At 45.4% G+C, this 18,845-nt stretch overlaps 1 long non-coding RNA gene across 1 annotated transcript; it reads left to right on the plus strand.

Moving 5' to 3' along the window:
• Positions 1-12,132: 12,132 nt before the first annotated feature.
• Positions 12,133-17,381, plus strand: LOC125333871. Its single transcript, XR_007206991.1, has 2 exons — positions 12,133-12,410; positions 16,369-17,381. It is a non-coding gene; the product is annotated as an uncharacterized LOC125333871 (long non-coding RNA).
• Positions 17,382-18,845: the final 1,464 nt, after the last annotated feature.

Genomic DNA, 18,845 nt, shown 5'->3' on the forward strand with positions numbered 1-18,845 from the left:
ATGGCTGGGTAGGTTCCTTTTACAATGACATTAGGCGTGGTGTGTCTTCACCAGAGTCCAACAAATCATTGCATGCTGCTTATTCTTCTCCATCCTTCCTCCGTGGAACAGGATCCAGCAGATTGGGTTCGGAGTGCAGCAGGGCTGGGGACAGAGATTCCACCAGATTTCACAACAAAATGTGCATTGCTCTTTTTCCCACGGCTCTCTGCTCCTCATGTTTTGCTTCCCCTGTGATGTGTGACAATAAGGTCTCATAAAACACAAGAGTGAAGTGAAACGACCACATCTCTCAAACTCTGCATTTTGGAACCATCTTTTGCTTTCTAGAAACTCTGAATCTGTAGGAAAATTGATGCATTTGCCTTTTTTTTTTTCCCCAGAACTAGTATGATTTTCCTAAGTTTTTTAATTGCTTATTGAGGGAAGAGATCAATTAGAGAGGCACAAATTTCCTGAAACGCTCTGACCAACCTGATGTCTCCATTCCTCACAGGACACCAGAAAAATCTCAGGCAGTACATGAGTGCAACACCATCCAAACAGAGATCTTTTCCAGGAGAACTCGGGCAGTTTTGAAGCTTTTTTCCCCAGCCCTGTGTTGTGATGAGTGTCTCTTCGGTGGCAAAAACATCAGGTTTAAGTGAGGAAGACCTGGGAATCCAATCAGAGAGTGCACAGATGTAAAATGCTGTGTCGGGGTGCAGACATCAGCCTCCAAATGTCTGGGGTGGGTGAATATTTCCTCAGGATAACCTTTTTGTGACAGATTTCTCTGTGACTGCCTCCACTCCTGGATCTCTCCTGCTTTCCTCTGAAGCAGCCTGAGTTGCTGTGATCATAAGGGGCTGGATTTTCCATGTGCTGGGGTTATTTCTATGGAATCATGGAGTACCTGCCATGTGAGACACCAGCTGTGCCTCGGTGCTGGAAAAGACACATAAAAGGCAGCGATGAGTGGCTGCAAGGAAGGGCAGTGGGGAGGACAAGTTCCTCACCCTGCTGATAAAGGGATTTCTCTTGAGGTGATGATGATTCAGGATTCACAAGGATTGCCCTAATTGTGGAGTGATGCCTCCACACCGTGCCCAGCCAGGCAGATGGGGAGAGACAGTTCCAGCATGGGATTGGTGCCTTTGGCTCCTCCAAACGTGTTCTGAGGAGCTGCCACTCATTAGGACAGGTCCACAGGTGATGCCTCAGGCTTTTTGTCCTGTATAGTGGAACTGCTGGGGTTTCACAGTTACAGAAGGTTCCCCTGGCTTGGAGGCTGAAGCCGACTTTGAGTGTCTGGAAATTAAACCAAACCAGGCACCAGGGTTAGAGACCCTTCTCCTTTTGGCTTCTGCCTGGTCCATCCTACCAAAAAGGAGATGTGCCAGCTCCAGCAGCCCCTTCTCCCTGCTGTCTCCAGCAGGGATTGCTCCGAGTGCTTCCCTGGTGGTTACCAGAGAAAGCAAATCCCAGCACTGTGTGAAGCCAGGCAGCCCGTGGGGGTGGAGGAGGAAGGGAAATGAAAGAATATTTAAAATAAACAAATATACATCCCAGGAAAAGCTCTTCCCAAGAATGTGTAGAGAACTGCCTGCAATCAGTTAATCAGCATAATTGTTTCTAATTAGGTTCCAGAGGCACCTCACAAACAGAGGATGGGGTAGGGGTCTGGGGAGTGCAAAGAGGAAAAACCGTGCAGTGCTGTATTAATGACAATCATAGCTCTCTGCACAGCCAGGGAGGCTTCTGCTCTAATTAGAACCATTCTTGCTGAAATGGGAGGCGACATGATTTGTGAAAAAGACACCCTCAGCATGTAATTTTCTATGTAACAAATCTAGAAAGATGGATGCTCTTTGATCTCGATTCTCCTGTTATTGCTGTTCACACTGGGAAGGGCCCTTTAATGAAACAATCTCGAGGTAATTTACCGCCTTTGAAGTCCTGAAATGTGCTGCCAACAAAATTTCTGGTTTAGTGGAGGCTGCTGCAGCAGTCATTCAGGGTTGCTTAATGGAGCACCAAAACTGGAACATCAAGACATCAAAGGTGAAGGTGCCATGTGATTAATAAACTGAGCTATTCATTTGTTTCTGCCTCAGAGGCAATCTGACAATTTATTGTCACCGGCTAATTTGCACTTTGTGAGTACTTGCTCTTGCTAGTTGTGCTGCCTATAGAACAAGATAAGTGATGTTTACACGGAGAGGGGAGGAGAATAGACCCTTTTTAAATCTGGGGAAGAGGAGGGAGAGGAGAGGTGTTTTCCAAAATGACGGTGGAAGCAACCCAGACTGTGGAATTTTATAGAGGGGAAGCTGGACCGAGGAGGGACTCATTCCTGCATGATTCCCTGCCCTCCCCCTGCTGCCTCTGACCATCTCCTTGTTTACACGCAGTTGCCAGGAAGCAAATCCCAATTAAAAGTGGATTACAAGGCAATGAAACAGCATTGTTATGAGGGAAGAGTTACACCAATCCATTTCTTTTTAATTTGTTGGCCAATCCAGGGGGTTCAGTGATACTGGGATAGGGAAGGTGGGTCTTGCAAATCTCTGTGGTGGCAACAAAGTCTGGTTTTTGAGGACAGGTCTTTCCTCTTGGAAGTGCCCAGGTAGGAACTCCACCCCAGCAGGACTTCCTTGCCTTGAGAAAGACTGAAGTGAAATGAAACAGCCCAAAAAAAAGGAGAGGAAAAGGTGCTTTCACAGAGAAAGTAAAAGCTTCGTTCAGATAATGAAGGCTGATCACCTTTGTGACCAAGTGAAAACAAAATATTTGTCTAAGAATTCCGGGAATGTAATGGGGATGTGGAGTCTGATAATGCTGCCTGCAACAAGGAGGAGTTTGGGGGAATCCAAACCATGAAGAGCAGGCAGAAATAGAGTCAGTACCTCCCAGATTAGATCTGCAGATGAACTCTCCCTCCCTCTTCCAGAAAAATCCCCTTTCCACGGCTGTGCCCCAGCAGCTGGATGCTGATCTCCCTCACTGCAGGGCACAGGAGCAAGGGGCATCCTCTGGAGGATGCTCAGCCTCCTCATCTGGCCTCCCATGTTGGAGCTTTCCAAAACCTCGGGCTACAGGGAGGTCATACACCAAGAATTTGGTTTGATGGGGGTACATTGGCTGATGAATTCTATTAAGACACCTTCAGGAAATTTATATCCAGCTTCAGGTTTTCAGCCTTCTCCCAAGAACTGGGAATGGGCAACTCCAAATCCAATTTTGATGTTTTCAAAATTAAGTCAGAAATCCCAGGCCAGAAGAGCCCAAGTTCTGACTAAAGGGCGAGTCTGATCATGTCGGGCTTTTTCTTTTGGTTGTTTTTGTGGTGGGGGGTTTTTTTAATGTTTTTCGAGGATTTGATCCTCTCCTGTGCCACAAGCACAGACTTCCCTACCCTTTCATGGCAGCTTGTCCCAGGAGAGGCCACGAGGTGCTTGTAGGGTGTATGGGCTGCACCGTGCCGTGCCCACAGGGCTATTGCCTAAGGCTTGCAGATACCCTACAGCCCTTGAACACAAACCAGAACCCTCCAAAACTTCCACCTTGGGCTGCCCCAGCACCCAGGGATGTCCTGCCACACCCAGCACGGAGCAGCCAGCCAAACTGGTTACACTGGTGGGGTGAGGTGGTCTCGAATTCACAGCAAAATGTACTGTGCCAAACCAGTTTAGGGGAAGATGTCGGTGTGCCAGGCCAGGATGTCACAACCACCACGCTCTGTGTGGGCACAGCAAATATTTATAGGCAACCTTTTCATGAACTGGCTGCAAACTGGGTTCACACTGGGAAGGTAGGCAGGGCCTTTGGGGTTATTTTTGGGCCTTACAGTGAGGCTGGAGATAGGAGCCTCTTTGACAGCTCATTGCCTTCGTGAGCTGGGGAGAAGGGAGGAGTTCAGAGCTATGTAAAAACTCAGGAACAGTAATTAAAAAAACAACTGGAGGACAGCTATCAAACCCCTGAAAGGTATTGTTTCGTGAGCTGGTGAAGCTGGAGGCAGTAATTTGGCTCTTTGTGAACCCCTGACCATTAAAATCTAAATTTTGCTGTGCAAAGAATCAAAAAGAACCACAAGCTGCAGCAGAAAAGAGTGATTGCAATTTTTTTTCTTTTTTTTTTCTTTTTTTTTTTTTTTTTGGAAAAGGGAAAAGAAGCCTCAGCTCTTTGCTCTATGGGGGTTAACATGCAGTATCCTGGCTCCTGTCACTAAGAAGCACGATAAGACTTCAAAGAGTACAGTGCAGGGCAGATACAGGCAGGCAACAAAAACTGGGGCTAATAAGAAGCTTGTAAAAAAACCCAAAAAACCCCTCACAAAACAACCCCCCAACCAGAAAAGGAACCTTAATGAGATCTTACACGATACAATCATTGTCCATCTTAAATAACCTCTTTTTATTAGCAGGTTTAGAGGACCCCAGACAGCAGCAAAATATTATCTGAGGTCCATAGCCATGGGCATGGAGCAAGGAAAGTGAATTTGAAGACCTCGCTACATCTGGAGTTTATCAGCTCTTTTCCTGGCTAGTATTACAGTAAACAATTATCTGTAGATCAGGAGACAGCAGGGACTTTAAAGACCCAAATTACAGAGAAAGGGAGAGAGAGAAGGAGAACACAAGAGATAAAAAGGAGCCTATGCATCTTATCGTGCTAATGAAATCAACCTGACAATCACGGCAGGCTGCGGGGGTATTACAGTGTCTGGGATGAAATGAGCAGTCCCAGCACAGGCTCCTGTGTCAAACAGCAAATAGACACGAAAGAGAAGAAAAATGGACCGCTAGGGCAAGGCAAAGTGATTTATAGGCAGCAGTCAGACGGCTGGGCAGCTTTAAACCCTCCTCGAGTGTGCTGTCAGGAGAACAACATATTCAAATGTTTCCATTAGCATTTCAAGGGGCTGGGAGTGTTCTGCTGCACGGAAAAGCTCCCAAAATGCAATTAATGAGGAAATTAGCGAGTGCCTGCAGCCGTGGTGCTGTTTACGTGCTGAGGAACCATCACCTGTCGCAAGGGCTGGAATAATCCCGCTTGTTCTGTGGGCAAATTCCACCGATTCCCACTGTTTCCATCCTTTCATTCCTGGAGTGCTCCTGGCTGGCTGCAAACAGCAGCTCTTCCAGCAAACAGTAGGTCTCCAAAGGGCTGTTTTCCAAAATTCTGGGAGGTAAAATGGCCAGCTGCAGTTGTTAAGTGTTATGGTGTGCTCTACTTTTATAAAGGCCTGATGGACCCATTATTGCTTTGGAAAACTCCTTTTTCCCCCCCTCTTCATCCACAGACTTTCTGTGTCTTTCAAGTGGAAACAACCAAGCCAAAGGATTCTACGACTGGAAAAAGATAAAGCAAAAATGGGCTTCGGAGTTGGGAGTGAAATACCGGAATATCTTGCTTAGCAATCCTTCTGGGGCACTAAAGTTGTGTTTGTCCAGTTCTGCATTGCACAAAGAGGTCCTGAGACTCAAAAAGGACTGACAGGAGATCCTCAAGTTCACAGACAAATCTCCTCCAGCAGAACGGGGCTCCTCATGGCCCATCCTGCTCTGAGACAGAGCTCCTGTCACTAAAAGAATGCACCTGGAGAAAGCCTTCCCACCACAACACTGATATAAACTGATAGAAGCTGCTCTCTGTGACCCACCATGGGATTAAGGCAGTCGGTGGGGTCAGTTCCTGTGTTACAGACAAAAAAATAGAATAAAAACTTCAAGTATTTGTGATGAAAAATTCTACTTCTTTCTATTTGACAGCAAAGTCAGTGTCTTGTCTGGGTGAGCAGAGCTGTGAGAAATCTCATGTGAAAAGCTGAAAATATGAAGTAAATTCAGAAGTGAAGCTCTAATGTTTGCCTGAGATGGAGTCAAAAATCAACAAAATACAAAGGGCCTGATGAAGTGGGCAGGGGGCAGGCAGGACACAGCCTTTTGCTACAGGCACCGAGGCACTGCACCAACTTTCCTGAGGAATAAATTCTGTAATCCTTTAGCTCGCAGCTCCATATTTGTACGTGTGAGACCAAACAGTAAAAAAATCAAGCCAAACCAGGAAAAGCAGAGGCATTAATGGCTTGTTTGTGTGGCAGGAATCCTTCCCAGGTCCTCCTTCCCCGAGGTGGGGGCTGGAGAACCCTGCATGAAGCAGAGCAATCCAGTACCATTTAGGAAGCAAATATTCATTTTGGATCTGAGTTATTTTGCCCTCTCATCTCTGTTTCCGGAGGAGACGGGTCCTGATGCCCTTGGGAAGACAGCAAAGGCTGATTTCTACCTCCCCCACCGCCCTGTGAATCTCCACATCGCACTGAGGGCAGGGCAGTGCCCAGAGGTGTCCCCTGGGGCTGGGACAATTTTCTGAAGATGCTGCAGCCTGTTTGGCCCTTCCTGCTGACGAATCCCAGGCCAGCTGGGCAGCTTTGAGCAGCTCTGCCTGTGCTTTTCCATGGATCTTTGTCCTGGAGTTGTAGTTCTGCATTTGTTTGTGTCACGGGAAGATGTCATCTTGATCTCTCTAATAGGTTTTCAAAGGATAACATTTTGTTTGAAGGGAAAAGGGAAGAAAAAAAGCAAGTGACAACACTAAATTAGGGTTACTCAAGATGTTTATATTTGCCCTTCAGATGGGCAGCGTGATGTGTTTCAGTTCCCATTCCTTCCAATAAAATCGGGTTTTAACTATGGCTATTGTTAGAACCTACTGTTTAAAAATAAATAGGAACTCATTAGGGCTTCTTAAAGAACCCAAATTGTCTAAAGGGTGAGATTATGTCATTTATAGCTCTGCCTAAGCTGTATAGGTCAAAACCATTTAAAACACACTGGAGGAAGAATTTATCTTTTGCTGAGGGTCATGAATCTGGATGAAGAGTGATGAAATATGTAATTGCTCTCTTCCCTACATGGGGAAAAAAGGGAAAGGAAGGGGGACATGGCAGGGATGCAGGAGAGGAGAAAGTAGGTGGAATGGGAAATCCTGGAATACGTTTGCTTTGGAGCAGGTTTGTTTTGCCAGGGCTGGCCCCAGCTGCTTGGTCAAACACTCTGGACCAGCTCCTCTCTCTGTGTGAATCAAGAAGAGCCTGAACTCATCCATTCCATTGGGACTGCATCTATTCATAGCCAGGGAGGGCTGTATCCGAGAGTACAAGACAGGTGTGCCACAGAGTTCATTTTCCAGGCTTGTTTTTTAAGTGCTGAACTTGATGGAAGTCATCAATGCTGATACATGGGGGTAAACAAGGCTTGTTTTGCCCCACGTGGCAGCTACAAATCATTCTGTACCTCAAACAGCACTTGGTGGAGTGGTTTCCTCGGCCAGTCAGCTCTCTAGAAACAAAACTCCTGTTGCAAATATTCTCTATTTCCCCCTGTCCCCAGAACAAGGTTTGCATCTCTCTCTCTCTCTCTCTCTTTTTTTCCTGGGGCATTGTCAGTGCAGCTTTTTGATTTCCCAGGCAGATACATTATCTGGTGATCACACCTTCCTTCTGACACCATGCCTCTCCAAGGAGATGTGGTGAAGGGATTGTGCTTCCTCAGTGATCAGACTTAAATAAAAGAGCCTAAAAATACCTTTACGGTGTTGTCTCCAAAGTGCCTGCTCACCACAGGTTACATGAGGGACCAGGAATGTTCTTTCCTTGTCACTCGGTTCTTCAGCTGAGGAACAAAATGGGGACATGGGCAGAGCCAGGCTGGCGAATCCGGCAGCAAAGGCACAGCATCTGTCACTGCTCCTTTCCAGGAGTAAAATTCTCCACATTGGGCACAAAGCCCACAGGATGTTTTCTCTTCTGGTATTTTCTTTTTTTCTTCTTTTTTTTTTTAATTGATTACATCTAAGTTTAGAGTTTGGATTGCTTTTCCCTCGTGGACTTCTCCTGGGAGCAATTCAGGCCTGATCAGCTGCGTTTGTGTTTTAAAAGCACGGCAGAGCTGAAGGCATTTTTATCTGAATGAGATAAAAGACCAAAGTTTGTCCGTTAAAGTTCTTAAAATTTCCATGATGGTTTCCTCAGGATTAATAATAGGAGCCCTGGAGGAAGAAGAGGAGGAGAGTTTGAATTAAACTGCATTCTGCCTGCCCTGGTCTCCCTGGGTGTGATTCTGCCACACTTCCATTGCTGAAACCTGCTCAGAGGTTGCACCCCAAAAATGACCTTATTCCAGAAAAAGGTAAAGTGATCCCTCTGCACTTCTTGCACACATAAATTGCTCTGGCTGCAGCTATTTCAAATCAACAGGAGATTCTGCAGAGGCAGAAAATAGTCCTTGATCTGCAGAGTATCGTGGAAAGCCAGGGTGTAAAATGCTCAGATATTTGTGGCAAACCAGAGGAATCCTCTAAAGCAGAATGAAGCATAATTTCAGCTCTCTGAACAGATGGATGGATGGATGGATACAGAATCACTCCACAGAACCAGTGGGAAGGTAGGTGCAGGAGCAGAACTCTCTGTCGCTTGGAAAATGTGGATTTTACAGCAGGCAAAAACAGGAGAGAGATGAAAAGGAAGAGGGGAATTCACATCAGTAGAGGGCAGGGATGGTTTCGAGCTTCATTAAGTCGTTTGCAGAGCTGAAGTTCTGTTTGGTCAGGATGGCAGGGCCGGGGGTGGCTCCTCAAAGTAAAAGGTTCTTTCTTGTGAAGAAAATTAGCCCTTGGCTGTAGCTCTGACTCACACAAAGCCAAACACAACAACCTGGAGCAGCTGCCCCTCTCTGCCTGGGAACAGGAATGGGGGCCCTCAGACTGAGCTGGGATGAGGCAGGGAAGAATCCAGGGGGACAATTTCTTCTTTGCCCTGAGCTCTCTGGGGGTGCAGGGCTGCGAGGGGCAGCTCAGGAGAAATCCCCTCTCTTTCCCATCAGATACGGTATCAAAGCTTTAACACACAGCCAAAGGGATCCTTTGCTAGGGCTAATGATGGTCAAATCTCAACATGTTTTCGGTGTCAGCTCGACTTGAAAGGATCCTACCAGCAGTCAGAGACTTCAAACATAGGAAAAATTGCCATATTCCTTGAGGTCTCCCATCCTTCCCTTTACTGGATCTTCTTTCTCCAAACACCAAATCTGAGAGCCCTGACCTCAAAAAACACCTCACTAGGCAAGGTTCTTCTCCTGCCAACTGGAGTCAAAATTCAACCCTCCCCAAGCCTAAAGGAAACTTTCACCTTGTATATTCCAGTTTCATTTATTTTCAAGGTTATTTTCACTGCTGCTGGAGCTTAGGGGAGTTCTGTGCATTATTTACTTATCTTTGATCCATTGTTCCCAAGTCAGACATTCTATTTCTTTCTGTTTTCAGCCTAAATTGTTTTGCATCTCTTATTTTCTTAGTCATGTATTTTGGTTTTGTTTTTCCTCTCTGGCCGTTGGGTTAGGGGGGAAACTTCAAATATAAAATGTATAATTCTTTGGTTTAGGAACATTAGGGAAAATGAGGAATGAAAGAGGGTTTGTATATTCAAAAGTTTTCTTTCTCCCTGTTATAAATTGGTTTTTTTACCTTGAGGCCAGTTGCTTAAATCACAAGGACTCCCAGTGCCAAAACAAAACAAAAAAAAGAGCCTGGTGCAAGGCAAAGCACAGTTAAATGGTCAGAAAAAGAATAATCATTTTCCAGGTTTTTTAGTTGCCAGCAGGGGAAAACCTCTTCTTTACATCTCATTTGAACTGCAGGAGCTCCTCAGCTCATGCTAAATGAACAGTTCAGCTTAATTACTGCTGAGGAACACTTGAAAGAAGGAAGTTTGGTCAAGTCATTTGTTCCTTTTGCATCTTTGTCTTCAGTCTGACATGGGTTTAACCTCTGCTCCTAATCCCCGTGTCAGTCAGGTTCAGCTTTAATCTCAGCAAGTGAAAGGAGCAGTTCAGGGTTATTTGAAGAGGAATAAAATCTCTAAAGGTGAGCACTGGGCTATGGCAGGATGGTGCCAGAAGATGAGGGGAAGAGGTTTTTCCTGGGGAACCTCTTGAGAAACAGCAGGAGCCGGGGGGGGGGGGAAGCTTGGTTTGTTTCTTGAGGAATCCCACCAGGCTTGCAAAGCTTTGTAGAGCCACTTCTTATTTATTCACTCCTCTACCTGAAGGCAGAGCACGCTGTTCTGGCTCTTCAGGGGCTCTGAAGGTAGAAGAAGATTCTTGACTTGAATCCTCTTCCCTAAATTTAGACTCTTAAATCAGGAGCCCAGCTGCTCCTCGCTTCCCTTTCTAGCCAAGGGAGAGACAAAGATGCCTCTGGAGGGAATTTAGACATTGACATTCTGCCATTCATCTCCTTAATCCTCTTTTTCTCTGCCTGGCTGAGTCCAGACTGCCCAGCTGCACCCATTTCCTTGGATTCCTTGACATCTTCTTGTCCATCCCATTCATCTGGCCCCAGAAGTGAAATCCCATCAGGATCCACAAAGCAAATGCACCTTTAGCCCAGGGGAACTCATTGCCACGAGGTCTTCCCGAGGCCAGAAGCTTTGGAGGATTCCAAAAGGTATCAGATATTTGTATCAGGAACGAGAATAGCCAGGTTTAATAATCAAGATTAAATAAACAAATAAAACTTTTGAGAGAGCTATAAACCTAACATTCTTCAGGGTTTATGTGAACTTCTGACTAATAAGGGCTTGGAGTGAGTTTTGCACGGTAGAAATTCTCTGGGATTTGTGTTTTAGCTCACTTAGGCACTTCTGAAATCCCACCCCCTGGGTCTGCTGGACTTCTGATTGATCCAGGATGACATTTGCTGCGAGCATGTGTTTCTAATCATCAAACAATGCACAAATTTGTTTTTAAAAATAGTGAAAAAAAGGTCCTGGATAATTTAGGGGGAAAAAAAGACAACAAACAAATAAGAAAAGAAAACTTTTCCCAATAAATAGCCACAAATAATTTGCTCAGCAGGATTCCCTTCCTCAGTTCTCATGCTCTGCATTGCCTTCCTGCCTGCATAAAGAAAAAAAAGTGGCCCTCTTTCTCTTCCTGCTTAGTTTGGGTTTTCTTCAAATGGCATCAAAAACATCATGGATGCCTTGGAGTCTGGAGCGATGGTGATGGGCATGGCTGGAAGAACTTCCACTCCAAGGAATACAGAATTCAAAGCTAATTACTTTACAAGGTATTTTGACCATATTTCTCCAAATCTCCAATTAGGAGCACAGTCTAATTTGGGATGCAGCTCATTATGCGCGCTGTTAATGACTGCTGTACTCTGAGGAAGTACAAAGCTCAGTCCTTAATAGCTGTCATTGGGGAGGAACCTTGGAGCACAGATACTCATCAGGACACCGTGGCCATCCTCCAATTCCTGACGGAAATGAAGGGGAGTCCCTCCAAAGAGATGTTTTCCATGCAGGATGGAGGGTAGGGAACAAGTGCCCTCCAGCAGAGAGGCAGGGACTGAGCCCGGCCAGGATTAAAGGATGCAGAGCCTGTAAAAAGAAGGTGATGCCAAAGAACTGAGCAGCACCCGTACTTAGAGCACACAGAGTGTCTCCTCACCTCGTGTAAATAGATGAGGTCATTGTCAGTTAGAAAGGAGAAGCCTCGGAAGTCAGAGCAGTCTCTTTGTTCGCAGCTTTCCCCCTGTGCTTGCAGAGATCACAGCACCTCGTATAAAGGTCACCCCACTACACACCCTGCAGCAGGGGGTGACAATTAGAGCACCCCCGGGAGCTTCTAGTCACTGCAAAATAATTGTTGTAAATTTTTATAGAAGCCTTTTGTGGGATTTTTTTTTTTTTTTTTTTTTGGTCTTTCTTTTTTTCACTCCTTCTTGATCTGTGCAGCTGAGTCACGGAGCTGGAAGGGGCTGAGGGAACTCCCGTCACTGAGGGCTCCTACTGAGCACCCAGAGCTGCTTTTGTGTCACTGAAACCACCACACTGAAACCACTGTTCTGTCACTGGGGCTGCATGTCCCTCCCTGAGACTGGAAACAAGCAAATTGCAGCAGCAAGTGGGAGAGAAAACGAACACAGAGGCTCTTTGTGTTCTACAGGCGGCCTTTTTAAATTTACAAAATGTCTTAGAGCTTTTTCTAAAAGCAGCCAGTTAGTCTTTGCTGGCCTTTTATTGGCTTGGCTTTGATCATTTCAATCAAATTTTATAGCTGCCAACACTGAAGAACAGTTACCATCCATGCCATGCTTCTTTCAAGTCCCAGAAACGATCCCAAAGAAATAACTCACTCCAGGGTTGCATCTTCAGAGAAGACAAGGGGCCAAATATTAACATGATTGCATCCATTTGGGCCTCATGCACTTTCCCCAGCCACAGAGGAAAGAAGAATTTACATAATTGTGTGGCCTTCTCTGCTCTCTTCTCCCTGTCCCACCCCAAAGAACAGCTGCATCCGGATTTCATTCCTTCACCCGCTGCTGAGGCTCTTGTGGATCAAGTTGGTGCCTAAATGGTAAGAAAATCACCTGAGATGTCTTGCTTGCCTGTGCACTGAGAGGATTTCAGTCTGCAGAGGTCTCATTGGGACAGATCTGCAGATGATCCTTTGATTTTAGAGGGAGAGAGGTGTGTCACTGATGCCACTGATGTCGTGGAATTGAATTTACCACGTGCTTCAGCGCTCCTGTGCAGCACCAGGACAGGGCCTTTCTGCCTTTCTGACAGAACATTTAATCCCACCTGTGCCTCTGCTGGGCTCTCTCACCCCATGGGCTGCTCCTGATGGTGAAAACTGAGGGCTAAAATCCTCTGTGGGTTTGTAGGCAAGAGGGACAACCATTAATGGCTGGACTCTGTTATTTCCAGACATCCAAATTGCTGCACATCAGGGAGCTGTGGGGCTGCTGTAAAGAAAGAGCCTTTTACAAATCCTAGGGATGACTCCAAGCTCCCCAACATGAGTTCCTGGGAGTTGGAAAGAGCTCTGGAACACCCACTGCAGCACTGATACACCTGGAAGTGTTGCTTTGCCACAGCGTTGTCTCTCCCACAGTCAGCTCAAATTGTGGAAAAGGAAAATTTCTGCTCAGCTCAGATGGTGGAAAGGGAGAATTTCTGCTCAGGGAAGCAGAACTCATACAACAAATTGCATCAGAGGCACTGGTTTTCTCAGAGAACATGCCTAATTGAACAGCAGTGCAATGAATCTCTAATTCCTCTCCGGGCCTGGCCACCCACCCACTCAGCCCAATGAATCCGTTCCCTCCTGGCAGCCACAGGGAGAATAAAAGGGGAAAATATGGTGAGAAGGGGCTTCAGTGAAGAACATTTGAGGGAATTTCTCTTCAAATCTCCTGCATCATTCCCTTCTCTTCCCTCCACCAGGCTGCATATGGGCAATGCGGGCCATTACTGATAAAAGGCAGCCAGAAATCTGAACATCATTGTAGGGCCTGGTTTGTTTACTGAAGGTTTTAACCACAGACTTGGCCTTGCTCATGGCTTCCCCCATCCTATGTTAAAAAGCATCCTATGGAGGCAAAGAATTAAAAGCTCATATGTCCTCTGTTTTATCCTGGCTTGATTTATGGTGCACCTTGGTTCCACTCTCTGTGTGCAACCTGTTAAATCACCCTGAGGAGGTGTAAGGATAATACCTGATGGAAGCCTGATGGTGAAGCATTTGTTTAAAAAACTGCTGAGGGCAGCCCTGCTGGGATTAGAGATTGGCAGGTGGGGAGATGATAGTTTGATCTTCATTATCTCCTTCTAATTAAATAAAACCAAAGGCGCTGTGGGCAGCAAGCAGACACCTTTTAAATGTTACACTGCAACAAACACAGATAGTTCAATAAAATCTCTCTGATGCTTTCCGTTCCCAGTAGAGCTTGGGCTAAAATCCCACAAACCACTCTTGTCAACTTTGAAGTACATTGAACACACAACTTTTTCGGTTTCAAACATGATTTTTCATTCATGTGTTGCCCTTTCCCAGGTTTTTTGCCTCAATGCGCCAAAGATGGGTCCTACTGTGGTACAGGCAATGTTCCACAATCAGAGCAAGGGAGAGGAGAGAGAGGCAGAAACCCTGATAATACAAAATAGATGTAAATTAGGCTAAAAGATCTGCTTTGTTTAATATATTGGCCTTTGATGAATGAAGTCGAGGCACGGAGTGAGTCACAAATGTAATGAAAAAGGAGTGAGCGTGTTTGGGTTTGAAGTGTGGCAAACTCCAGGCCACATTCTGATAATCCAGCAGTGGAAGGTGAAGGGGAGAGCCAGAGCTGGACTCCTGAAACCTGAACACCTTCAGATGTTGACCTGTTCCACTGACCCACAGCTTTACAAGGGCTGGAGCAGAAACCCCAGACCCTGAGCTTCACCCCTGTGTGAGGAACCCAAACCTCTTCCTAGACTTTATAGTTCTCCTCCTTTAGCACAGAAAAGCTATAAATAATCCCATTTACATTGCTGGGACTTTGATTTAATTTTCCTCCTTTTTCCTGCAGCTCTTGAAGGGAGGCACTGGATAATTTTATGATCACTGAGTACTTGTCTTGCTGTTCAGGCCTGGGCAGTCAGAAAGGCAGAGCTTTCATGGTGTAATGTGGTATTTCCCTGGGGAAAGAGGAAGCTGTGTCTCCCCTTTGATGGGATATTGTAGGTTTTGTTTGCACTTCTTATAGGAGAATTGGGAGCTGATTCTTATTTCTCCTAGGTTTGATTTCTCTGGTGTTGCCTGTGATACTTTTATCAGGAAACGTGATCTATCTTTCATAACAGACCTGCTGATTGGATCTGACAGTTGCACAAAAGAGGTTGAATTTCTCCCAGGGACGAGAAAGAGGGACAGGAATTTCTAAAAAAAAAAATAATAAATAAATATGGTAAAAGGGAGTTTGAAACCATCATTTCTATGGGTCCAGGGGGCTCAGGGATTATTTTTAAGCCAAATAATGAATTCTGATTGGTGCCAAGAGTGTCTCAATGTGGTGGGTGGACACTTTGTGCCACATGGCAATTTTACATGAATACCAATTATGTGAGAAATGGCCACTGGCTGTGGAATCCATCAGTGCCACCAGGCTGGGACAGCCAGATTGTCACAGGCAGAGCAGGGACAGCAGCCTGAGAGCCAACACCAGCCAGGGGGAGAATCTCTTGGATGCTCCTGCTGTTACACCAAGGTCCTTGGTGCCATCCAGGGGACCCCCCAGGCCTTTGTGTACCCTCCCTGGTGCCACCAGGAGCTTTCCTTGCTGCCAGCAGGAGTGGGCTGTGATCCCATTCCCAAAAAAGGCAGCTGGATGTTCTGGGTGGACTGCTGGCCTGAACCAGCGCGGCGAATCCCACGTTAACTTAAAAAACATTAAAATGATAACTTCATCTCGAGTTACTTTCCTATTCATCTATAGAATTTCTCAATTATGTATGACTAATTTTGCACAAAGTCATTATTTGGAGCAATTTGTCTAAGTATGAGAGGCAACACCTTCAACCTTCCTGGATGGTGGGTGGGGAAAATGTCATAATCAGTTCTGCTTTGGCATGAGTTATTAAGCGGTCACAGGAGTTCAAAGGAGAGAAATAATGAACAGGTAAGTCATTACATGCAAAAATTCTTCTTCTATATTATCAAAATACAAATTAATTACAGATAAGATCAAATGAATTTTCTTTAATGTTAGTTTTTTCCCAGAGATGGTAATGAAAGCGTAGAGTATGTGGGAGGAGAGGAGTGGAGATGCATGGAAGGGATGTTTTATTAATGTTGGCTTGATTTCACTGGGAAGACATTGCCTGTGAAAGCAGTAAAGGAATCAGGAAAGGCTCTGGGACATGCAAATAAAATCATTTTTATTGCACTTAGTGTGCTAACTCATGCATGATCTCATTCAGCCTCTCAAAGCAATCATAAAACTATCTCCATGCAACAATTACTCCATCAGCCCATGCAATCAGCAGGTAGGGCAGCTGGCAGCCCTTGCCACAGGAGCCTCCTGAATTCATTGCCTCGTGCTCTTGATACCCTGACAAGGCTTCCAGCCTTCATTTTGGAGGGGACAACTACCCCTAAAGTGACCATGGGACTCCCCAGAGCCAGAAAAACAAAAGAGCCCCCCCCCTCCTCCCCGCTTTCCGTGCAACACTAATATTCACATGACAACAAACATTTTCAAAATAATAGTCCTATATACTTAAGGCTAATCAGAGCGGGCGCCATCCAGCTTGCAAAGGTAGCAATTTTCCTTCATTAAAGGCAAATCAGGAGAGAGAACTTCAGGATTCCTTAGGGCTAATTACAAGGTGTTAATAATAACAATATAATGGCAGCAATTTTCTAGCTTTGCCCAAACCTATAATCTGCCCTGAGTGCCTTATAGGATTGTCTCTGAGTTTATATAAAGCCAAGTGTTAGCCCAGAAATGCTTGAAGTAATTGAATTTTTACATCATGTCTCTTTCCAGCCTGTTTGCAGCGATGCTGTAATTGCTGCTGGAGAAGCCTTTTCGTTGGGGGAGAGGACAAGTAGCAGCACGACAGCTCGGAACAAACCCTCTCCCATCTTCCCAGGGCACACTTTGTACACCAGAACAGAGATCCCAGCCCAGAGATCCCAAGCTCCAGCCCAGAAGGGTCCCAGCCCCACTGCTCCGGCCCCTCCTGCCCCAGCAAAAGGGAGGGAGGTGAATGATTATAGAAGAGCAGGAGACAAACAACAAACAGACAAACGTACAAATTATTTTCACATCCACCTCCTAATTGCTTGCTAAAAACCCTCTAGGACTGCAGGATCAAATGGGACACTTTGCTGGAGCGGGGATGAGTCACTTGTCAAAAATTTTCAGCCTCAACAGCAAATCAGCAGCGCTGGCACAGCGAGGCGTCCTCGAAATCCAGCCTGGAATTGTTGGGCAGCTTCTCCAGGGTGGATCCAGCAAGAACAGAGCTCACAGACGTGAGGAGGGGCTTCAAGATCTGCTGCTGATCCTGGAAGTGTCACCTCCACCGAGGTGAGGAGAGACAGCTCAACACAGGCACGAAGCAGAAATCTGAGCTGGAAATGAACCCCCCGCTAAATTTCAGATGCTCCCACCACAGGTCTGCCTGCAGCACTCGGCCTCGTGGTGATCACTTACCTTGACAATGTAACAACCCAGCGCAGTGTAATTCGGAGAAAATTGGGTTTAGTCATAAACTGGAGACATCAGAGACTCTGCTCTAAAGCGGAAAAAATAATAATAATAATAATATATTGGAGGGGGGGGTTGGTTTTTTTACCAGAGAAAAAGTGTTTACCTACAGCATGTCAAATTTTAGCCTGCAGCAAAATGATTTATGGACAAATTCGAAGCTTCTTCGCAGCTGACAAGTTAATTCTCACTGGGGGGAAAAAAAAAGCAGAAAAAGAGGAATTATGACAACACCGAAGAATGTTAACATGGTACCTACTCTAATTGAATAAAAGACACCTTACAGAGCTGCAGTGCAAGGCCTGATTCATTTCAAAGCTACTTACAGGCTGAGAAACTTCAAAAAATTTGGTATTACAAATAGTGGAGTCAAATTTCTGCGAGCTGAGAAGCTTATCCACCTCAGACCTTCCAAAGTTAACTGTGAAATCTCAGACAAACAGTTTTGTCTAGAAAATTTCTGGGACTCCTCAGATGACAAATAGCGTTGGGTTTTCAGGTGAAAACTGAAAGAAATGAGAAAAGTAGCAAATTGAGCAGCCAGAGTCACCCAACATATTGGGGGTTTTTGCCCCACAAAAGCAGGGAGGGAGAGAGACATGAGGAAAAATAAGGGGGGTGAGTAGGAAATATCTTAATTTTTCCTCTTCCCAGTCTCCCCTGCATTTGGGAAGGGGAAAAACAGTTGTAAGGAATTAAGTGCAGGGCTGGAGTCGAGTCAGATGAGTTCAAGTGGTGGCTCTTTGTGTATCTTAGACGATAACCCTGAGAGAAACAAGCAGCTCCTCTTTCCTGTGCTGTGTCTGCCTCCCCTTTTCAAAAGCCCCACCAGCACTTATTCAAAAGTACTGCAGACTTTGATGTCTGGAGATGAAAAGCGGTTTTGAGGTAAGAAATCACAGTTTAGTCCTAATCTAGAAGAATCAGTGGCTACTAATGATAAGTAATTTAATTTCATGCGAGCAATTTTTGTCTCTTTATGGGTTTGTTTTACGAGGCACTTAGAAGGTCAAACGGTGCTAAGTGAATAAATGAAGAGTATTTCTTGGGGATAAAGTGAGTAAAAATTACCTTTTCCCCCCACTACCACCACGACCTCCTCCCAGTTTACAATTATTTAGTGCATTTTCCCCACTTTAGTCAGATGCAGCCCCAGCAGAGAGAGAATTGCACACTTCACACCCATTCACTAAAGTAAATTCATTCTGATTTATCTCACGCACTTGTCAAAAGCTGTGCCAAGATGGATACACAAACCATTTTCTTGGATTGGTTCGAGTTAATCATATTAATGTATTTGCTTTATTGGCTTTGGGGGGGTTCCAAGTGGAAATGATTGAAGTAGGGTCCAAAAGCAGCTTTGTTTCAGTGCCAGTTCTGGTGCTAATGTGAGTCCCATTGGGTTCTCCTGTCCCTGTCAATGGGCCTGAACTTCCACATGAGGAGCTTTAAGTGGCAGCTCATGGTCAATTTATTTCTGGAAAATGTTATGCTTAATAATTCAATTATTTAGAATGCGAAACGAAAGCAAAACGTGGCCTTGAGTCTGCAAAAAAAATAAAAAATGGTGCTCATCCACTGCAGTCAGGGGAGCTTGGGAGATCCATGCTGGCTGAAAAGCAAGTTATCCACAGAAATATATAGGGAACATACAGGAAACATACAGGAAATGCTGTGCAACGAAGCAACAAATTCAGCAGATCCCAGGGGAAGAAGAGGTGGCATGAAAGGCTGAAGAAGTCCATCCCACA

The sequence above is a fragment of the Corvus hawaiiensis genome, chromosome 15, assembly GCF_020740725.1.
Source record: "Corvus hawaiiensis isolate bCorHaw1 chromosome 15, bCorHaw1.pri.cur, whole genome shotgun sequence".
Taxonomy (NCBI): Eukaryota; Metazoa; Chordata; class Aves; order Passeriformes; family Corvidae; genus Corvus; species Corvus hawaiiensis.